This window comes from Macaca mulatta, chromosome 5 (genome assembly GCF_049350105.2).
Source record: "Macaca mulatta isolate MMU2019108-1 chromosome 5, T2T-MMU8v2.0, whole genome shotgun sequence".
NCBI classification, from domain to species: Eukaryota; Metazoa; Chordata; class Mammalia; order Primates; family Cercopithecidae; genus Macaca; species Macaca mulatta.
Window position 1 is genome coordinate 144,163,138 of NC_133410.1, and position 23,536 is coordinate 144,186,673.

Below are 23,536 nucleotides of genomic sequence, written 5' to 3' on the forward strand. Positions count from 1 at the left end.
GTTATACAGTGCTATTGTGGTTATAGTTGTTGTGTAATACAGAAGAAATAATGAGAATAGATTTCAAGGTACACTTACTGAGATTATGGCTTAGGTAGATTAAAATATGGTATAGAAGCATATATCACAATTGACAATTACCCAAACATCTGCCTTCTCAGAGTTGAACCTGACGTAGTCTAAATTAAGTACAAATCTTGATACACTTTATTTTTGTCTCATGCCCTGTGATGTTGCATTTTCCTCCATCTCCAACTTTATAGGGTTTTAAAAAATCTTAATAAATGGCTACATTTTGAAGGTAATTTTTAATCTTTCAATTAAAAGGGATCAGTGGCAAGTAAAATAACAACCTCTCCACTCAACAATTTGATCTTAATTTGTCCACTGACATACATGCCATGAAAACAACAACTTTGTCACTTTTGTTTAGTGCAGTGTCACCAGTACCTAAGAATTTAATAAATATAAATATGCATTGAATTAGTATTCAGTCTCTAGTTTTTTGTTCCTCTATTAGTGTGTTTACTGAGTTGTTTTGATAATTTTATTCTAAGCTTCTATATTACTGATTAAAACTATCTGCATTTTCGCCGGGCGCGGTGGCTCAAGCCTGTAATCCCAGCACTTTGGGAGGCCGAGACAGGCGGATCAGGAGGTCAGGAGATCGAGACCATCCTGGCTAACCCGGTGAAACCCCGTCTCTACTAAAAAAAAAAAAAAAAAAAAGAGGCAGGAGAATGGCGTAAACCCGGGAGGCGGAGCTTGCAGTGAGCTGAGATCCGGCCACTGCACTCCAGCCTGGGCGACAGAGCCAGACTCCGTCTCAAAAAAAAAAAAAAAAAAAAAAACTATCTGCATTTTCTAGAAACATTTTTAAAAATGTAATTGTTCTACCTTGTATAATCACCTATAACGTCTCTCAATTTTTGCTTGAAAAAAAGTATTTTTTTTTTCTGTGAACTAGAATGATTTTTTCCTCTCAAACCAAAAAAACAACATTTCTTTATTTTATATTGACTTCCAGAAGTAGTCCAATTTAATGGTCAATAATTATAACTCTATAGTGCTAGTGTATATAAAAATCTTAGTCCCATTCCATAATGTATTTTAACTAAATGCAGTAAAATATTTTTTTCTATTCAGTAAAAATTACTTGCAAATAAATCAAAATCTTGAATTATTAAACTTTCTGAAAAAAGTTATTTCTGAATGCACTATTATTAGACAGTTATAAGAACTGCTTTTGATGACTTACACTGTGCTTCAGGAATTGTGCTAGTCTCTGAATGAGTGCATCAATGTTATGCAACTTATCTTCTTTGGGGCAAACTAAAATATAATACGTAATTTACAGATAAGTGATTATGTGATTTTTAAAAAGAGTAAAATGTTCTTGGGTGTTTTGAATGGGGATGGGCATTAGCATGGTCAGACTTGGATAGCATATGACAAGTCAAGACCGAATCCAGGAAAAATAAATCATGAAAGGAGTTACAGCCTTCTGAGAAGACATAGCAGTATATAGGAAGCCTTCAAGCTAAGAAAGAGCATTGTTGCTCAAAGACTTGCAAAAGGAAACCTGGACATTTGCATACTAAGCCAAAGAGAATATTGTTTGAAGTAAAGTTAAAACAGTAAACAGGAATTGAATCATGTAAGTTCTGCTGAGGGTCTGTTTTAATTCTATATACAATGCAAATCCATTGAAGGTGTTTAAGTCAAGGAATTACATCATCTTATTTATGGTTTCTTAAAATGACTGTCTGCCTTGGGGAAAGGCAATTGTATTATAGTGTTCAGAGGCATTTGAATCAGAGCACTTCCATCTTGAATAGGGACTGGATAAAATAAGGCTGAGACCTACTGGGCTGCATTCCCAGACATTAGATATTCTCAGTCACAGGATGAAATAGGAAGTTGGCACAAGATACAGGTCATAAAGACTTTGCTAATAAATCAGATTGCCTTAAAGAAACCAGCTAAAACCAAGATGGCAATGAGAGTGACCTCTGGTCACCCTCACTGCTACGTTCCCACCTCACCATGACAGTTTACAAATGCTATGGGAAAATCAGAAAGTTACCCCATATGGTCTAAAAAAAGGAGGCATGAATAATCTACCCCTAGTTTAGCATATAATCAGAAATAACCATAGAAATGGGCAATCAGCAGCCCTCAAGTTTGCTCTACTTATGGAGCAGCCATTCCTTTATTTCTTTACTTTCTTAATAAACATGCTTTCACTTTATGAACTCGCCTGAAATTCTTTCTTGAGTGAGATTAATAAACCATCTCTTAGGGTCTGGATCAGGACCCCTCTCTGGTAACAATAGTAGGTAGGAAACTACTTCAATCACCCAACTGAGAGGTGGTGATGATCTGAACAAGGTTGATGGAAAAAGAAAATTTTAGTTCATAAAATGTGAACTTGAATAAGCAATAATATAAATAACACTAAATAAACTCTTAATTTGCTTATTTATATTAATCTGTGAAGTTAAAGTTTTGAAAATAGATTATTTTAATTTTAATACATACTTAAAAATAAATTCTTGCAGATTTTCCCCCACAAATTATGATAATAATGCAAAACTCTAGTTCAACTAAGTTCAAAACGATTAATAGAAAATTTTAATTAGTAGACCTCAAGTTAATGCATAAGGCATTAAAGACACAATAATATTAGATACTAATAGTATTCACTTGATAATGCTGGTATAATGAAGGCTTTGAATTTTATCCCTGTTTGGCAACTTTAAATAAAATTCCAATTCATTCAAGAATTATTGGCAAAATATGCTGTGGACAGATACAGTAACAACTACATTTAAAATACGGATTTAAATTAAAAGAAAAGTATTGATATTGTTTCTAAGCTTTCTCAAATTTATCTATAATAAGGAATAAAGAATATAACTTAATACTGTTTTAGAAAACATTTTAATTCAGACCTTAAGTGATATTTTTGCCTCTGGATTTAGAAATAAAGAGATACAAAATAGTTGATAGTAAGTGGCTGGATTTAAGTAAAATGCTTTAAATAAGGCTTCCATTTAGTGAACAGAACATTATGATGAATAGCCCTTACAATCTAGTCTGATAGAATAATATTATTAGTGCTAAATTAGAAAGTAAGTGTGGAAATCATCAATTAGCAAGGTCTAATAAAGGGACTCTTAAGCAAAATTTCTACATAATTTAAGTTTAAATTTCAGTTTATTTCCTATAGGGTAAAAATGGTTTAACTTGGTCTGAAACCTAAACCTTAAGGCTTTTTTTCTAGTAAAGTGGAATAGTTGAAGAATTTTACATTTATTATATCCTCAAGATGGAAAGAAATGTCTTAAAAAATACATTTCCCCTGCAACCACATTTAAGCTCTATCACCCTTAACAGTCAAATTTTTAATGTGAGAAATAAGCGAGCTATCATAACTAGCTAAATTTCCTTAGAACATATCTGTTACCGATTTTAACAAGTAGATGGATACAGACTTGCTGTTTTCAATATGATCTTATCTAATTTGAACTTTATGGTTATTTCTTAAGGGTACATATTCTTTTTTATGTAACAAATATTCTTGCTCTTTGTAAAAAATATAATTTCTTGTGGGGCCTTTGAATATATATAGAAGCACTCAAGATGGGTTCATAAATCAAAAATAAAATCCTATAGTCCCCATAGGCCTATGGAGAATGAACAGTCCATAGGCCATGGGGATCCCAGAGAAACCTGAAAAATTGAATTCCATGCCACAAGGGAAGAAAGGTCAGCCATACTTCCTTGTACTCCCCTGTTTTGGAGTTTAAGTATAGCTAACCAGCATTAATGTTAAAACAGAGATCATAAAGCTGACAAAGCATACTCTGTGGCAATAAAATACCAAAATTATACAGAAGACCTAAGACCATGCAGGCCAGGGTTAAGTTACACAGTACAAACCATAAAATCTTTTTTTTTTTTTTTGACCTCTGAACTTTTTATTGGCCTCCTGCTCCCCAAAGTGTACCCGGTTTCTGCTGGCTTAATGTCTCAGAACTTTGGTGTCATTGGTCTCAGACACCACTTTACTGTCCACTATCTGGTGTGTGGTAGTCTTTGGAGGGTTTGCATGGAGTTGCTGCTGTCCAGGGCATCACCAAAATTAAAGTCCTCGCTGTCTTCCAGCAGGTGGCGGTAGGTGGCGATCTCAGCCTCCTCCAGCTTGACCTTGATGTTCCGCAGAAGATCTTACTCCTGGGCCAGGTGCTGCCCCTCTGCCCTGATCTGTGTCAGCGCCGGCTTCAGGTGCAGCAGGATCCTGTTGAGAAGCTCCATCTGCAGATCATAGGGGGCCTCCACCGCCCTCAGGCTGGTCTCCAAGCTGGACTTCAGATTTCTCATCGAGTCCAGGTTGATCTCCAAGAACTGGACTGTAAGTCTCAGCTCTGTGAGCCTCATGTCAACAGCTCCATCCTCAGCGGACTGTGTGGTGACCACTGTGGTGCTCTCTTCAATCTGCTGAGACCAGTACTTGTCCAACTCCTCTCGGTTCTTCTGAGTCAACTCATCGTATTGGGCCAGGATGCCTGCCACGATCTTGGCAAGGTCTTGAGATTTGGGGGCATCTACTTCCAGGGTCAACCCAGAGCTGGCAGTCTGGGCTTGTAGGCCTTTTGCTTCCTTTTCATGGTTCTTCAGGAAGAGCAGTTCCTCTTTGAGAGCCTCGATCTCTGTCTCCAGCTACAGATGAGAGACATTGCTGTCATCAATGACCTTGTGGAGCCCATGTGAGAGACAGGACTAGCTGGATTTCCTAGGCCGACTAACGATCCCTAAGCCTAGCTGGGGAGGTGACCGCATCCACCTTTAAACATGAGGCTTGCAACTTAGCTCACATCCAATCAATCAGATAGTGAAGAGAGCTCACTAAAAGGCTAATCAGGCAAAAACAGGAGGTAAAGAAATAGTCAATCGTCTATCGCCTGACGGCACAGTGGGAGGGACAATGATCGGGATATAAACCCAGGCATTGGAGCCGGCAATGGCTACCCTTTTTGGGTCCCCTCCCTTTGTATGAGAGCTCTGTTCTCACTCTATTAAACCTTGCAACTGCACACTCTTCTGGTCCATGTTTGTTATGCCTTGAGCTGAGCTTTCCCTCGCCATCCACCACTGTTGTTTGCCACCATCGGAGACCGGCTGCTGATTTCCATCCCTCTGGCAGGGTGTCTGCTGTGCTCCTGATCCAGTGAGGCACCCATTGCCGCTCCCAATCAGACTAAAGGCTTGTCATTGTTTCTGCATGGCTAAGTGCCTGGATTTGTCCTAATCGAGCTGAACATTAGTCATTAGGTTCCATGGTTCTCTTCCATGACCCACAGCATCTAATACAGGTATAATACTCACTGCATGGCCCAAGATTCCATTCCTTGGAATCGGTGAGGCCAATAACCCCAGGTCAGAGAACACAAGGCTTGCCACCATCTTGGAAGTGGCCCACCACCATCTTGGGAGCTCTGTGAGCAAGGACCCCCAGTAACAGTAACATTCATAGCTATTGGGTTGCTCTGATGATGTGACGTGTTAACTACGATCTCAGTCATATTTCAAAGACTACTGTTACTTCTAGAATCCTGTATTGCTTTAGGAATTTTGTTGCTTAGCAGTTCATTGAGCCAAGGAGTTATTGCTAATTCAGGCTAGGCTGCTTCACTCTCTTGTTTCAGATATTCTTCCAGGAAAATCAGCTAGAACTTCACAGAGAAAGCCAACTTTTGTGTGGGAAATTTACATCTGTAGAGTCTTTTAGTACAACCAGCCAGGTTTTCCCTTTCTAAACTTTCCCCTGCATCTGGAGAGATTAACTAAGAGCCTGACACATTTAACGTCTGAAAAGAGATATTTCTCTTCTATTCTGTCTGAAGGCTGCTACATATGAAGCTTTATCTACATAAAAAGAACTCTGGCCTCCACAACCCTCCCTATCTTAATTTAACTCAAGCATTTTTTTTTTTTTTTCTATTGACACCAAGTCTTTAGATAAAGCTTAACTCATTCAACAAATTGCCAGTCAGAAAATCTAAATCTACCTACGACCTGTAAGCCTTCCACTTCAATATATCCCACCACCTTAGGCCAAACCAATGTACGCTTTACATGTATTGATTTGTAATTTTACCTGCAATTCTTGTCTCCCTAAAATACATACAACCAAACTGTAATCTGACCACATTTGGCACACTTTCTCAGGACCTTTTGGACTGTTCCCTTGGACATGACCACTCATATTGCCTCAGAATAAACTTTAAAATATTTTACAAAATTTGATGTTTTCATTAACAGGCCTTAATAATACATAATAATGTTTCATTTATAAATAATTAGAACTGAGGATTTTACTTCTATTCTTAAAATGATAACAATAATATGAACTACTGACTATAAATTTTTAAGGTTTATCCAGCTTATATTGCTATATGAAATGAATTAAAGAACTAAATAAAGAAGTAAGAAACATCTAGAATAAATTTAAAAGGTAAAACCACAATTGCAAAATTGTAACTGAGATGAGATCTCAGTGAAACAGATCTGACTCAACCAACTCCATATTGCTTTTTTTAAGAGTAAAAGCAGTATTTGTTAAATACCTGTTGCTTGATTTGCAAATTAGAACTCCATTGTTTGTTTGATTTCCTAAGTCCCACAATATAAATGATTACATATAAAAAAAGAATCATTTTTCCGTTTTTCTTTTATATAAATTAAACCAATTTTTATTAACTTGGTGCAATTGTTCACATTCATTTTATGTATATATATGTTTATTTGCATAGTTTTAATCAATGGTTAATATTTCATTAATGTTTTCATTTATTTATTTTATCACAAACTGATTCCATTTTTTTAATAACATTAAGAGTTTATATATATATATATATAATAAGAAAAGTAGCATTAAAAAAAATCGAACAAACATATAGGTACAAGTTTTCTTTTCTTTTCTTTAATTTTACTTTAAGTTTCTGAATATAAGTGCAGCATGTGCAGGTTTGTTACCTAGGTGCCATGGTGGTTTGTTGAACCTATCCACATGTCATCTAGGTTTTAAGCCCTGCATACATTAGTTATTTATCCTAATGCTCTCCCTTCCCTCACCACCCACTCCCAAACTGGCGTCAGGGCATTTTGTTTCCCTCTCTGTGTCCATGTGTTCTCATTGTTCAATTCCCACTTATGAGTGAGAACATGCGGTGACTGGTTTTTTGTTCCTCTGTTAGTTTGCTGAGGATGATGGCACTTCCTGCTTTATCTATGTTCCTACAAAGGACATAATCTCACTCCTTTTTATGGCTGCATAATATTCCCTGGTGTATATGTATCACATTTTCTTTATCTAGTCTATTATTTATGGGCATCAGAGTTTTTTCCATGTTATTGCTATTGTAAATAGTGCTGCAGTAAACATAGGTGCGCATGTGTTTTATAGTAGAATGATTTATATTCCTTTGAGTATATACCCAGTAATACGGGTATATATAATGCTGGGTAAAATGGTATTTCTGGATCTAGATTCTTGAAGAATCAACACACTGTCTTAGATGGTTGAACTAATTTACATTCCCAACAACAGTGTAAAAACATTCCTATTGCTTCACAGTCTCTCCAGCATCCATTTTTTCTTGAGTTTTTTAATAATCACCATTCTGACTGGCATGAGATGGTATCTCATTGTGGTTTGGATTTGCATTTCTCTAATGATTAATGATGTTGAGCTTTTTTTTTCCATATGTTTGTCAGCTACATAAATATCTTCTTTTGAGAAGTGTCAGTTTATACCCTTTGCCCACTTTTCGATGATGTTGTTTGTTCTGATAAATTTGTTTAAGTTCTTCGAAGATTCTGGATATTAGACCTTTGTCTGGGGGAGATTGTAAAAATTTTATCCTATTCTGTAGGTTGCCTGTTTACTCTTACGATAGTTATTTACTTATTTTATTCTTTTGCTGTGCAGAAGCTCTTTAGTTTAATTAGATCCCATTTGTCAATTTTGGTTTTTGTTGCAATTGCTTTTGGTATTTTAGTCATGAGCTCTTTGCCCATGCCTATGTCCTGAATGGTATTGCCTAGGTTTTCTTCTAGGGTTTTATGGTTTTGTGTTTTACATTTAAGTCTTTAATCCATCTTGAGTTAATTTTTGTATAAGGTGTAAGGAAGGGGTCCAGTGTCATGCATATGGTAGGACAGTTTTCCCAGCATCATTTTTTGAATAGGAAATCATTTTCCAATTGGTTGTTTTAGTCAGGTGTGTCGAAGATCAGATGGTTGTAGATGTAAGGTGTTATTTCTGAGGTCTCTGTTCTGTTTTGTTGGTCTATATGCCTGTTTTGGTACCAGTACCATGTTGTTTTGAATACTGTACCCTTGTAGTATAGTTTGAAGTCAGGTAGCATGATGCCTCCAGTTTTGTTCTTTCTACTTAAGATTGTCTTGGTTATAAGGGCTTTTTTTTTTTGGTTCCATATGAAATTTAAAGTAGTTTATTTCTAATTCTTGGAAGAATGTCCATGGTAGTTTGATGGGAATAGCATTGAATCTACAAATTACTTCTGGGCAGTAGGGCCATTTTCACAATATTGATTCTTCCTATCCATAAGGATGGAATGTTTTTCCATTTGTTTGCGTCCTCTTTTATTTCCTTGGGCAGTGGTTTGTAGTTCTCCTTTCAGAGGTCCTTCACATCTGTTTTATCTGTATTGCTATGTATTTTATTCTCTTTGTAGCAATTATGAATGGAAGTTCATTCATGATTTTGCTCTCTGCTTGTCTATTGTTGGTGTGTAGGAATGCTTGTGATTTTTGCCATCAATTTTGTATCCTGAGACTTTGCTGAAGTTATTTATCAGCTTAAGGAATTTTTGCACTGAGATGATGGGGTTTCTTAAATGTTGAATCATGTCGTTTGCAAACAGAGACAATTTGACTTCCTCTCTTTCTATTTGAATATGCTTTATTTCTTTCTCTTGCCAGGTTTCCCTGGCAAGAACTTCAATACTATGTTGAATTGAAGTAGTGAGAGGGAGCATCCTTGTCTTGTGCTGGTTTTCAAAAGGAATGCTTCCACTTTGGGCCATTCAGTATGATATTGGCTATAGGTTTGTCATAAATGGTTCTTATTATTTTGAAATATGTTCCATCAATACCTAGTTAATTGAGAATTTTTAGCATTAAGGAATGTTGAATTTTATTGAAGGACTTTTCTGCATCTATTAAGGTGATCATGTGTGTTTTTTTCCCATTAGTTTTGTTTATGTGGTGGATTACATTTTTTGATTTGTGTATGTTGAACAAAGTTTGCATCCCAGGAATGAAGCTGACTTAATCAAGGTGGATAAGCTTTTTGATGTGCTGCTGGATTTGGTCTGCCAGTATTTTATTGAAGATTTTTGCATTGATGTTCATCACAGATATTGGCTCAGAATTTCCTTTTTCTGTTGTGTCTCTGCCAGCTTTTTGTATCAGGATGATGCTGGTCTCATAAAATGAGTTAGGGAGGAGTCCGTCCTTTTTAATTGTTTGGAATAGTTTCAGGGAAAAAAAAAATGGTACCAGCTCCCCTCTTTGTACCTCTGGTAGAATTCGACTGTGAATCCATCCGGTCCTGGGCTTTTTTCAGTTGGTAGGCTATTAATTACTGCCTCAATTTCAGAAATTATTTGTCCATTCAGGGATTTGACCTCTCCCTAGTTTAGTCTTGGGAGGGAGTATGTGCCCAAGAATGTATTCATTTCTTCTTCTATAGTTTGTAGTTAATTTGCGTAGAGGTGTTTTTAGTATTCTCTGATGGTAATTTGTATTTCTGTGAGGTCAGTAGTGATACCTCCTTTATCACTTTTTATTGTGTCTATTTGATTCATCTCTCTTTTCTTCTTTTTTAGTCTAGCTAGTGATCTATATATTTTGTCAATTATTTTTAAACACAGCTCCTGGATTGGTTGATTTTTTGAGGGGGTTTTCATGTCTCTGTCTCTTTCATTTCTGCTCTGATCTTAATTATTCCTTTTTTTTCTGTTAGATTTTGAATTTCTTTGTTCTTGCTTTTCTAGTTATTTTAATTGTGATATTAGGATGCCTATTTGAGATCTTTCTGATATGGGCATTTAGTGCTATAAGTTTCCCTCTTAACACTACTTTAGGTGTGTCCCAGAGATTCTGGTATGTTGTCTCTTTGTTTTCATTGGTTTCAAATAACTTTTTATTTCTGCCTTAATTTCATTATTTACCCAGGAGTAATTCAGGAGCAGTTATTCAATTTCCACTTAGTTATGTGGGGTTTTGATTGAATTTATTAATCTTGAGTTCCTATTTGATTGCACTGTGGTTTGAGAGACTGTTACAATTTCAGTTCTTTTGCATTTGCTGAGGAGTGTTTTACTATCAATTTTGTAGTCGATTTTAGAATAAGTGCCATGTGGCACTGAGAAAAATGAATATTCTGTTGATTTAAGATGGAGAGTTCTGTAGATGTCATTAGGTCCACTTGAACCAGAACTTAGTTCAAGTCCTGAATATTCTTGTTAATTTTCTGTCTCATTGATCTGTCTAATATTGACAGTAGGGTGTTAAAGTCTCCCACTATTATTATATGGGAGTCCAAGTCTCTTTGTAGGTCTCTAAGAACTTGTTTTATGAATCTGGGTGCTCCTATATTGGGTGCATATATATTTAGGATAGTTAGCTCTTCCTATTGAAGTGATCCCTTTACCATTATGTAATGATCTTCTTTGCCTTTTTTTCTTTGTTGTTTTAAAGTCTATTTTTTCAGAGACTAGGATTGCAACCATTGTTTTCTTTTACTTTCCATTTGCTTGGTAAACTTTCTCCATCCCTTTATTTTGAGCAATATGTGTCTTTGTACTTGAGATGGGTCTCCTGAATACAGCACCCCAGTAAGTCTTGATTCTTTATCCATTTTGCCAGTCTGTATCTTTTAACTGGGTGATCTGGCCCATTTACATTTAAGGTAAATGTTGTTGTGTGAGTTCTATCCTGTCATCATGATGCTATCTGGTGATTTTGCACACGAGTTGATGCAATTTTTTCATAGTGTCATTGGTCTTTATATTTTGGTGTGTGTTTGCAGTGGCTGTTACTGGTTTTCCTTTTTATATCTAATGCTTCCTTGAGGAGCTCTAGCAATGCAGGCCTGTAAGTGACGAACTCCTTCCGCATTTGTTTGTCTGGAAAAGATTTTATTTCTCCTTCTCTTATGAATCTTAGTTTGGCTGTATATGAAATTCTGGGTTAAAAATTCTTTTCTGTAAGAATGTTGAATTCACCCCCATTCTATTCTGACTTGTTGGGTTTCTCCTGAGAAGTTCACTGTTAGTTTGATGGGCTTCCCTTTGAAGGTGACCTGGCCTTTCTCTCTGGCTGCACTTAATTTTTTTTTTTTTTTTTCTTCATTTTGGCCTTGGAGAATCTGATGATTATGTTTCTTGGGGTTAATCTTCTTGTGGAATATCTTAGTGGTTTCCTCTGTATTTCCTGAATTTGAATGTTGGCCTGTCTTGCTAGGTTGGAGAAGTTGTCCTGGATAATATCCTGAAGTGTGTTTTCCAACTTAGTTTCATTCTCCCTGTCTCTTTTAGGCACTCAGATCAATCATAGGTTAGGTCTTTTTACATAGTCCCATATATTTTGGAGGTTTTGTTCATTCATTTTCATTCTTTTTTCTGTAGTGTTGCCTGCATGCCTTATTTCAGCAAGACAGTCTTTAAACTCTGATATCCTTCCTTCTGCTTGGTTGATTTGGCTATTGATACTTGTGTATGCTTCATGAAGTTCTTGTGCTGTGTTTTTCAGCTCCATCAGGTCATTTATATTCCTCCTTAAAGTGGTTATTCTATTTAGAAGCTCCTGTAACCTTTTATTAAGGTTCTTAGCTTCTTTGCATTGGGTTAGAACATGTTCCTTTAGATCAGTGTAGTTTGTTATTACCCACCTTCTGAAGCCTACTTCTGTCAATTTGTCCATCTCATGCTCCATCCAGTTCTGTGTACTTGTTTGAGAGCTGTTGTGATCATTTGGAGAAAAGGCACTCTGGCCTTTTGGGTTTTCAACGTTTTTTTCATTGATTCTTTCTCACCTTCAATAGTTTTTCTAATATTGATCTTTGAGCCTGCTGACTCTTGGATGGGGATTTTGTGGGCAATTTTTTTGTTGATGCTGTTGTTGTTGCTTTCTGTTTGTTTTTCTAGCAATAGTCAGATCCCTTTTCTGTAGGGCTGCTGAAGTTTACTGGGGGTTCACTCAGGCCCTGTTCATCTTGTTCACTCATGCGCCTGGAGGTGTCACCCAAGGAGGCTGGAGAACAGCAAAGATGGGTGCCTGCTTCTTTCTCTGGCATCTCTGACCTTGAGGAGCACCAACCTGATGCCAGGAGGAATGCTCTAGTACAGAATGTCTAACAGACCCTGTTGGAGGGTCTCACCCAGTATGGTGGCATGGGGAGCAGGACCCATTTCACAAAGCACTTTATCCCTTAGGGGAGGAGGTTTGCTTTGCTAGGGGGAAACCCATTCATCTGGGCTGCCCAGATTCCTCAGAACTAGCAGGAGGAAAGTCTAAGTCTGCTGATCCTTGGAGGCTGCAGCCACTCCTCTCCCTAGGGGCTCAGGCCCAAGGGGATCAGAGTTCTGTCCCTAAGCCCCTAGCTGGAGTTGTTGGAGTTCCTGCAGGGAGACCCCACCCAGTGATGTGGGATTGGTAAAGGTCAGGCCTGAAAAGGCACTTTGTCCACAGTCAGCCACAGTTGGTGTATTGGGCTGTGGGGAAAACCTCTTGGGACCAAGCTGTCCAGACTCCTTGGCTCTACCAGGGAAAAGCATGGCTTGGAGCTATAGAGATGGCTGCCCTGTTCCCTCGTCTTGGGAGCTTAGTGTGTTAGGTGGCTATCAGTCCCATTGTTGGCTACTCCCCTCCCATCAGGAGTTCAGCAGGCTTAAGCAGATTCTAGTTTAATGGTTGTTGAGAATCTGCGTGGCTCCGTGGTTGGGACCCTAGGCCCTGGTGGCATGGGCCCACAAGTGGTATTTTCCTATCCACGGGTTGTACAGTCCCATGGAAAAAAGGATGATGTCTTCCCCACTCACCACCTCTCTCGGCTGGGGGATGGGGCCTGTCTTGCCCCATGTGGCTCTCAGGTGAGCTGTCATACCACACTGCTCTTTCTTCCTCTCCGTAGGTCACGCCAGCCACCTAGTCAGTTCTGACGACAGAACCTGGATAGCTCGGTTGCCGGAGCAGGATTCACACGCTGTTATGGTTCTTTTCAATGGGAGCCTCAGATAGCCACTGCTTCTAGTCAGCCATCTTGGCCCTGCCCTCTCATCTTGCTTCTGTTAATAACCTCCAGCAGTCCTTGTGCATTCCAAAGGTGGTTTTATGCCCACCTAACTTTGGGAGAAACTTAGTTTATAGTTTAAAACAAAGACAGTAACAGTCCTTTCCCAAAACAAACCCCCTTCTTACCCAGGGACTAAACTGCCTTTGTAGGACTAACAATTTAGCCACAAGATTAGAAATTATGGTTTAGGAGTCATGCAGCTCAAGGCTACAAGATTCTGACCCTCCCCTCATTGCTCCTGGGGATAACATCACTATTATAAAACCTAAGATCATTGTTTGAGATATTTTACAGACCCTCCTCTTGATCGATCACCTGGCACCACTAGATCAATAAACTGACTCATGTTGATAGTGGTAGGAGGCAGGCTAACACCTAGAAAAACAGGGGCGGGTCCCAAGTAAAACTCCACCTTTGAGCCAAGGTATCCTGGTCTACTGGTTCCAGATAAAATACATGACCCAGAGTGAGAACTTCCCAATTCTTCCCTGCCCATTCCCAATTCTTGTTTCTGAATAATGCTTTTTAACCCATTGTAAGTGACCTTTTCTTGTACTACCTGCAGTCCACCACCTCCCATCCTATGCCTATAAGAACCCCCAGGCTCAGCCACACTGAGAGAAATGATTCCACCTTCCCATCCCCTCTCTGCTGAAAGCTGTTTGATTGGTCAATAAAATTCTCCATCCTCATCCCTTCAATTGTGAGCATGACCTCCTGACAAGAGCTCAGAACAACCAAACACGGGTACCTAGAAAGACTGTAACACTGGCCCTCTGCCCTTGCCAGAATAAGGCAACCACCCCATATCATAGGAGCAGCAGTGGGGCTGAGCCAGTCCCAGAGCCATGGGTCAGAATGGGATGTGGGGATAACTGAGCTGCTAACACGCCACAATCTGTTGAGCTGCAGATGACGGAACTAAAATAAGTAAATTGCACACTGTAATTCCCTATTTTGGGCTTTGGGGTTGCAGACACCCCTGCCTGTTGGATACTTCCATGTTGCCCTCAGGGTAATATGCCTGATCTTGCTGTGGGCCCTGCATGGAGCCTACTCATGTAGCACTCTGAGTGTCAGCACTCGGAGTGGCTGTCTGGATCCTGCACTCGCTCGTTCACATGCTCCCTCCTGCCAGGGACTGAGCACGCAATCACAGTGGCTGCAGGCGGGAGCACAAGCCAGAGGTTGCCTGGGTAGACAGGAGCTCCCTGCTGTGAGCCTAGCAAAACTTTGTGTCAATCTGATCTTTTGGCCCCCACCCAGGAATGATTCAGTGCAAGAGGAAAGCTTTAACTCCCTATAATTTCATCTCCAACAGAACCAATCATCACTCCTGACTCACTGGGCACCCCCATCCACCAAATTATCTTTAAAAACTCTGATCCACAAATGCTTGATGAGACTAATTTGAGTAATGATAAAACTCTGGTCTCCTACACAGCCAGCTCTGTGTGAATAACTCTTTCTCAATTGCAATTCTGCTGTCTTGATAAATCATCTCTGTCTAGGCAGTGAGTAAGATGAACCCATTAGGTGGTTACAAAGGCTTCTTGGGAGGTATCCATGTCACTTATACAAACAGGAAGTGAACTTCAAATTTAAACTATCTTGGAAGGAGAAAATGAAATATTATGTAAAATTTATAAAAATTGATAAGTCAAAAGGTCTTTAAGTCTACATCTCTAACTTTCTGGCTTGTTTTTTTTTTTTTTTTTGCCAGTTCAGGTAGCCTCTGATATATCTTTGTCGATTCCTGGTACTTCTTGATAATTTAAGAGGAGATGCTTTATATAAAGCAAAATCATCTTTTTCCTCCAAATGCATTATTTCTTATGTGAGTTTATTGTCTGGATGACACATATTCATAACATACATTATGTGAAATATGAACTACTCCAAAAATACATTTATATTTTTTCCCACTCTATACAAATATCTTTTCTTTAGAACTCTGTGAACTGTATTGTATTATTTTCTAACATCTTCAACTTATTTTACACTGCTCATCATTTCATCTCTAAAATTAAATCAAAAGCAATTAATTATTTAAAATATTTGCTGCATTTAATTATACCAAAAATATTTGTGGATTGCAAAAGGCACCTCCAAAGTTAAGTGCAATTAAATTGACCAATTTATTAACATAAAAATGAATAGAAACAGACACTTTGTATCTTTATGTGCACACTAACATTACTCACTTTATCTTTTTTATGACTACACTTAGGCAAAGATCAGTGCCCATTTTTGTGTAGATTAATGCTCCCTTGATTTTTAAACATCAACCTTAAAGAGAAAATGTTGAGTCATAGTGGTATTTATTGTCACCTTAGTGGTTTAACATATAAAATTCATTCCAGAGTAGTTATGCACACAAATTTTGTTATTATTTTATTAACATGTACATTTCTTAGAGCCTAATTTTGAACTCTGAATAATCAATAACAGATTAACACTGGCCTAAATTGTATATATTTCTTATCATTGCAATTGAAATCATCAGTTTATTATATGTTACCTCTAGATTGATCTCTTTTGTTCTGAGGACATTCACAGTTATTTGAATGCGTAAATTAATAACTGAATATGTGTTCTGGTTTTCTCAATGACTGATTCATGAAGGAACTTGGAAACCCCTGGGATATTACATTGAACTAATGAATTTTTCATTAGAGGTCCTTTTATAAACTTTTTATCTCTTGAGTAAATACTTAAGTTTAAATCTAGCATTCACCAAGCAGCTTACTGTTCGTTCTTATGTTAATGAGAAGGCTAATTGCAAATTTCCCTAGGTAATCTCAATGTCAATTATTCATGAATCACTGACAACAGACATGACATTTTCAAATGACAGCTTTCAATCCTTTTGTTTACAAGTTTAAATATATGCAGGGTGATATAAAAGACTTTAAACACTAAAGTTGCCAAAAAGTAAGTTTAGAAGGAAAGATAATAACATTTCAGCAATCAGAATACCTTATATGTTGGTTTTGAATTTATTTATGACTAACATAGTTTGTAATATAAAGGACTTTAAGGGGAAAAAGGAAACACTATTTCAAGTTTCTCTTTAATTACCTTATTGAATTGGTGATCTTGAATGAAAAATATTTCATCCTAAAAATATTCCATCTAATTGATATGCGATGTGTGTGTGTGCCTCTGTGTGTGTGTGTGTGGCTTTTCTTCTGAGTAACAAATAAGATTATAAGATTAAATTGCAGTACAAATTAATACAAGAACACTAAATGAAATTTGCCTTTATGATATTTTCAAGTCTTTTCTCTAAATAGTTGATTCTTCTATAGCTACTGAGTTGTAAATGCTTCTATTTGTGGCATCTGCTTATACTCATGTTGATATATTTATATCATGGTATGTCATTTTGAAAGATAAATTTATCTGTAACAATAATTGTTTACCATAGCCGTTCTAAATACTTGCATTTCTCTGGGACAATTTTATGTTTGCCACTCACTGTCTCTAAGGTTTCTTGAGTTTTCCAGTATATTCTTAATAGTTTTATGGTTTAGAGCCTTCTAGAATTGAATTTAAAATTTGTATTCTACAGTTTTGCACTTTTTTGGCTCAGGTTCTTTTTTCTTTCTTAGAACATAATTAGACCAGGAGGCAGAGTTTTTCTGGTCCCCATTTCAAACACTCAGATCATCCTAAAAATATGAGTCCATTGACGAACTTCCAACCCAGAATGATTTTAAAAACATTATATTTAACCAGCATTTCTTTGGCATTGTGTGTGTGTGTGTGTGTGTGTTTATGTGTCATGTATACACATGCATTTATGCAAAGGGTTCCTCCCAAATTTTTATGTCATATTGATTGTAAATTCAAATAATATTAAAAAGTTATTTCAGTGATCTTTATAACGACAACTAAGGAAAAACAGAGTGTGTGAAAAGACACAATTATAACAAATTTAATTTAAAGTTCTCAGTTGTCTTGATTTGAGATTTTAGAATGGGACAACACTTGATTCCATAAAATGGAACAAGTGTTCCTATCAGTTAAGCAAAGGAAGTTAGCTTTATAGACAGAAACAGGACAGAAGAATGCAGAAACAAAGAGCAAAAAGCAGATTGGTCATTTTAGAGTTACTCTCCTTATAAGGCAGGGGCAAGAGAACAATAACTAACAGCAAGTTACTTCGGGTTAAGTATTAAAACCAAGAGAACTTCATTATCATGCAGATTGACACTGATCTGTTTATTAAATTAGGCTGTTATCGCTCTCTCTCCTGATTTCTCAAAAGGTTCAGTTTCAGTTTGATGACATGGAACTTCTGCCTGCCTGAGTGACACCATTTTGATTTTTAGTTTGATCTGTTGGGACCTAATGCAGAAGCTTAGTCCAAAGCAATGGCCTCTTATAGTTTTTATTTAATACTAGTTTGATACCATGATAAGAAAAAAATATATTTTTCAAGTTATAAAAATGTTTAACTGAATATTTTTTAATGAAACAAAATGGGAAAGAATATTTTTGGTAAAGATTAAATAAAATATTAAAAGTCTACCCCAGACCAGGCATGCTGCAACCAGCTTCTGCCTTGGGCAGTGGCATCTGGATGAGAGGAATGCTGTTGTGCCTAAAATCTAAGAGACAGCAACTATCCCACTGTTCTCAGCCCAGTGATCAGGGGCATGTCATAGCTTGTTTGTTTCCACTGTCAGTGGCCTAGTGAAAGGGGTGGTGTTACAGTTCTGGGGTGGGGAGCTCTGAGGTCTGGGCCCTCCGAACTTTCAACACTCTTCACTCCCGTAGTCTTGTCACTGCCTGCAGCTCAGCAAGCTGACTAGAGACATGTTATAGACCTTTACATTTCTGATGTTCAGTAGGTCCAGGTTCCTGTCCCACAACCAAGAAAAATGAGGTTACATAGACACTGGAGAGTGGGCAAGGCAGGGAAAAATTTTGAGTGACAGAAAGAAAGCCCTCAGCAGAGAAGATGCCCAAGAGTGGGTGGCCCTCTGGGTGAGAAGGGACCTGAAAGCAGGTGTTTCAACATGTGGCTGAGTCAGGGGTTGTTATAGGTGTGGAATAGGTGAATGTGTGCTGAGTAGTTCATGGGCAGGCCTGGAAAAAGCACCATTTGATTGGCTATAAGGCATCAATGAAGTTCTCACTCAGGTCAGTCATGAACTCCATCCAGAACTGGTAGCTGGGTTTTCAGGTTTCAGGATGCTTTGGGCTTGAAGATCAGGTTTCACTGAGGACCTGCCTTATCTGTCTAGGAATTGGTCTGTCTCCTGCCACTATCAAAATGTTAAATAGTAACTTATGTCTTCTAACCCCTGTATTTAGCCATATTTTCATTAAGTATTTGCTTAACCCTGTGTTTTCCTGATTTTAATTTTTGTTTTCTGCTATTTATGGTCTTCTAGCGTTTCCCATTATAAATTATTAGTGAAACTTTTTTTTCAGACTTTTATTATTATATGTTTAATGCCACTGCCATTTTATATATACAAAACTAATGTTTTAGATATTTTATATAAGGATATTTTTTAAAGGGAAGAGAGATGTAGTTTTTAACTTATCATTCAAAAAAAATAGCAAAAACATATAGCTAAATGCCTACCATATTCAAGATTAGAATAATTCTATATTTGAATACTTTATGTACTTTGATGGTTACATATGACTGTGTCTTTCTAATAATATAGTGAGACTTGGAGAGTTTAAAGAATTATCCATAAGTCCCATAGCTAATAACTGTATGAGCATGTGTTCAAATCGTGACCACCCTAAAAACAACGACTATGTGCTTGCTTTCTCGCTCTCATGCTGGGTAAACTGAATAAAGCTTTCTTATACAGGAACCCATACCTAAAATGCATGTCTGAGTCTCAATAACAGCATAGCAAATTAATCAAATCTACTATTTATTTAGCCCACTTAATTTACTCAATTCAGTATTTCAATATAATGCTTTTTACTCCAACTATACCAAACAACTTTTTCTAATTTATCCCCATGTTTCATACTTCTGAGCTTTTCTATAAAAACCTCAAGAGGAAAGATCGTTTGTCCTTTGTATATCTAATATAACTCATCCTAAACTTTCTGGCATGTCACCAAAAACAAACCCACTCTCCTATATTATGTATATAGATTTCCATTATCTACCTAAATCTTACTGCCTTGTGTCCTGGAGTTCACCTTTGTTGTTGTTGTTGTTGTTTTTTCAGAATCTTTCTTAGAGAGAAAGGTCTTTATCTTGATTGACTTTGCAGCTAGACTGCATAGTATTTCATACACAGTGGCCTTCAGTAAGTTTGTGTTGAATGAATATATGAATTGTGCTGCTGTTCTTCGTCACTGATTTATATTTGTAGCCATGTTTACAAGTTATCACAGTCTATGCCACTTTCCTTGTTACCCTGGGTATTTAACAATGCCTTACATTTGTCAACCACATGACAAATCACCTGGGTATACCAATGCTACAGCATTAATCTAGCATTATTCTGGTTCTCTGCCTCTTGTCTCAATGCTGCACTTTCACTCTGCCCAACTGCTTGTTAATAATTCTCAGAGCTTTGGGGAATGCAACCTTTGGCATAGAACCACAGTTTTAATTACCTCACTCTTTACATTAATGGTCTTCCAGGGAGTGTTCAGTGACCACAGAGCTACAAGTTCATGCATTCTTCAGTTTGTATATTCTATTTGGATTTATGAAACACATTGGTCATCCAGACCAGAAATCAAAATGACCACCATGGTTACTATAGCATCTCTGATGGTAGAATATTAAAACAAAAGAGATTAAAGTGAAAAGTTAAAAGACACTTTTTTATCATATTCTCCTTATTTCTCCTTAGAAACTGAAGTATATGCATAGTTATACATATAAACACACTCCCTTACCTGTAAGGCATCTTGAATAAAGAAATACTGCAAGTGAGTGATGTGTGTTTGTGTATGTGTGTGCATATTTGTGCATTTTGTTGCCCCATAGTCGTTGCTTTTGTTTAAGTACAAAAAGAAATGTACATGTACTCTGAAGGAAAGTAATGGACTCATTGTGATTGCCACATTTATCTTATTTCTCTGAAATGTGATTTACTTTGTTTCAGTCTTCTCTATTAAAAGCAGTGTATGAAGTGTTATTTATCAAACTGTTACCCTTATATTAAAAGTTATTTAACTATTTTAACAATAATCTAGCATTATTAGTAGCATTAGTAGCATTATTAGTTTCATGAAATATATTGAGTTGGGATTAGTATATTTAAGTGGTTAAGTATATGGATAAGGGGTCAGAGAGAACCTAACTCAAATGTCATCTCCAAAGCTCAGATGTGGTGTGTCTTTGGAAAATATTCCTGAATTCTACTTGTTTTCTCATTTGACTCAGTAAGAGTATTATAATAGAAATCTTCATACTAGGCAACCTCAGTGAAACATGAAAACAATCCAAGGGAAACTCAGCCAGAAATCATTGTAAAGAAAACAAATTCCAAATGCTGACCCTGTATTGCATCGCTCTCCTCTCCCTGCATACTCCCCCAACTCTTTCCTAAAATTGATCTGGTGGAGAAAATGCTAGTGATTAAGGCCCCATGGGCTTTCCTTTCTCATCTCCTCTTTCACATTTTCCTTTTTACACCTTAGAAGAGAAATTTATTTCCTCAGCAATATGGAACCTTACCAGGTTACATTGCTTGGGTGAAAAAACTGCAGGTCATAAAAACAAATAGCAGAAAATACCGATCACTCCTTTGATGGAAGCACCAAGTTTGTCCCTAGGCATTTACATTAAGAAATGCATTTAAAATAAGACTTTACTTTTTTATGTTTAATAATCATTTACCCAAATTTGTACTATATTTATATATTTGAATATTTAGATCCAAATAGTTATTATGAAGTTCAGTGTTAGAAAGAAATGTGTATGATTGAAAATTCAACAATTTTAATTGTAATTTAAATAGATATTTGTGTTTGGATGTTTGTAACCTCCAAATCTCATGTTGAAATGTGATGCCCAGTGTTGGAGGTCATGCCTGGTGGGAAGTATTAGATCACGGGGGCAGATGCCTCATGAATGGCTTAGCACCAGTCCCTTGTTGATGAGTGCAGTTCTTGCTCTATTAGTTCGTGTAACATTTGGTTGTTTCAAAGAGTGTGGCACCTTCCCCCAATTCTCTCTCTCTCTCCCACTCTCATTATGTGATAAGCCTGCTTCCCCTTTGCTCTCTGCCATGATTGGAAGCTTCTTGATGCCCTCACCAGCAGCAGATACTGGGGCCATGGTTGTACAGCTTGCAAAATTTTGAGCCAATTATTTTCTTTTCTCTATAAATTACCCAGCTTCATGTATTACTTTATAGCAATGTAAGAATGAACTAATACAGTGTTGTATAATAGGTGATATAGTGATTGATATGATTTTCAACCACACATATAATTAGTACAAGAGAATAAACTTCCGTGAGAAAAAGTGTTAATATGATTTAAAGAGAAAATTAAGGCATAAAATTGTCAATTGTTAATAAAGAGGTTTTGTTTATTTTAAAAATAATAATTGGCATCAAATTACTATGGTATTTATATTTCATTGGATACATTTAAAACAATGTCATATATATATTTAATTTGCTCATAGATTTGCTGCTACAGTTACATGATGTAGTGTGTATAAAGAGAATAGCACAGAACCTTAACACCTATTATATACTCTAATATGCTAGTTACTATTTTTAAAATGTAAACTAACTATAGTTAATTTTAGAAAAAATAATGTGAAATGTAAAAAAAGACATTTAAGTATAATCTAATAATGTCACAAAATAAACAGTACTGTTTTCTCTTAGTTGAACATATTATTAAAAAACATGTAGACCAACATTTTCGCACCAGGGATCCCCGTTTTCCCCAGCCTTTTTGGCACCAGGGCTCAGTTTCATGGAAGACAATTTTTCCATGGATGGTGAGGGGTAGGAATGGTTTTGAAATAAAACTGTTCCATCTCAGATCATCAGGTATTAGATTCTTATAAGGAGCATACAATCTAGATTCCTCACATGCACAGTTCACAATAGCATACATGCTCCTATTAGAATCTAATGCCACTGCTGATCTGATAGGAGGCAGAGATCAGGAGGTAATGTTCACTCACCCACTGCTCACTCCTGATGTGTGGCCCAGTTCCTAGCAGGTCACAGACCAGTACTGGTTAATGGGTCCAGGAATGGGGACCCTCGATGTAGACTACATATATTGTGAATAATAATCATCTTCAAAGTATAACATTAATAATTTCTATTTGCAAACTTGTAATCACAAAGTTATGTGAGTATTGAATATGTATGTTTTCGTCTCCCCAACACCATCTACCTCACACATCTTAAATATTGCTTTATTTTTCCTTAAAGAAATTGTTATCCTCAACTGCTTCCAGAAGTTTCAGGTGGAGCTGCCTATTACAGCCCCATGATCACCACTCTGTGACCTCACTTTAAGAATTAGAGTCTCCATAATATTTTTTAATCTAGAGATATGCAAATGACCCAAGCCATATTAATTTATATCCTCTCTGGGAGTTTTTAAGTGGGGTTGATGTATCAATTTTTCCTCATATTGCTATAAAGTACTACCTGAGACTGGGTAATTTATAAAGAAAAGAAGTGTAATTGGCTCATGGTTCTGCAGGCTATGTAGTAAGGATGACTGAGAATCATGAGAATCATGGTAGTATGCAAAGGGGAAGCCCACATTGTACCTGCCTGGAGCAAGAGGAAGAGCGTAAAGGGGGAGGTGCTACACATTTCTAAACAACCACATCTCCTGAGAACTCATTCACTCTCATGAGAACAGCAAGGAGATATTACATTGCTCCTTTAATTCCATTGTCTTCAGATGGCTGTGTGTTAACAGCTCAGTTAGCCCCTTGCCTTGTGACCTGGGGTGACTGCCTTCTGCTGGCAAGGGCAAAGGGCTGGTGGGACTACCTTTCTGGGTACCCACACTTATTGGATCCTGAGCTCTTCTCCGTGTTCAAGAAGAACGAGATCACATAGGGACTTGAAGAATTGTGAAAGCAGAGAATCATATTGAGCAGTGGAAATGGCTCTCAGTGGAGAGGGGAGCTGGAGAGGGAATGGGAAGAGCAGGTAG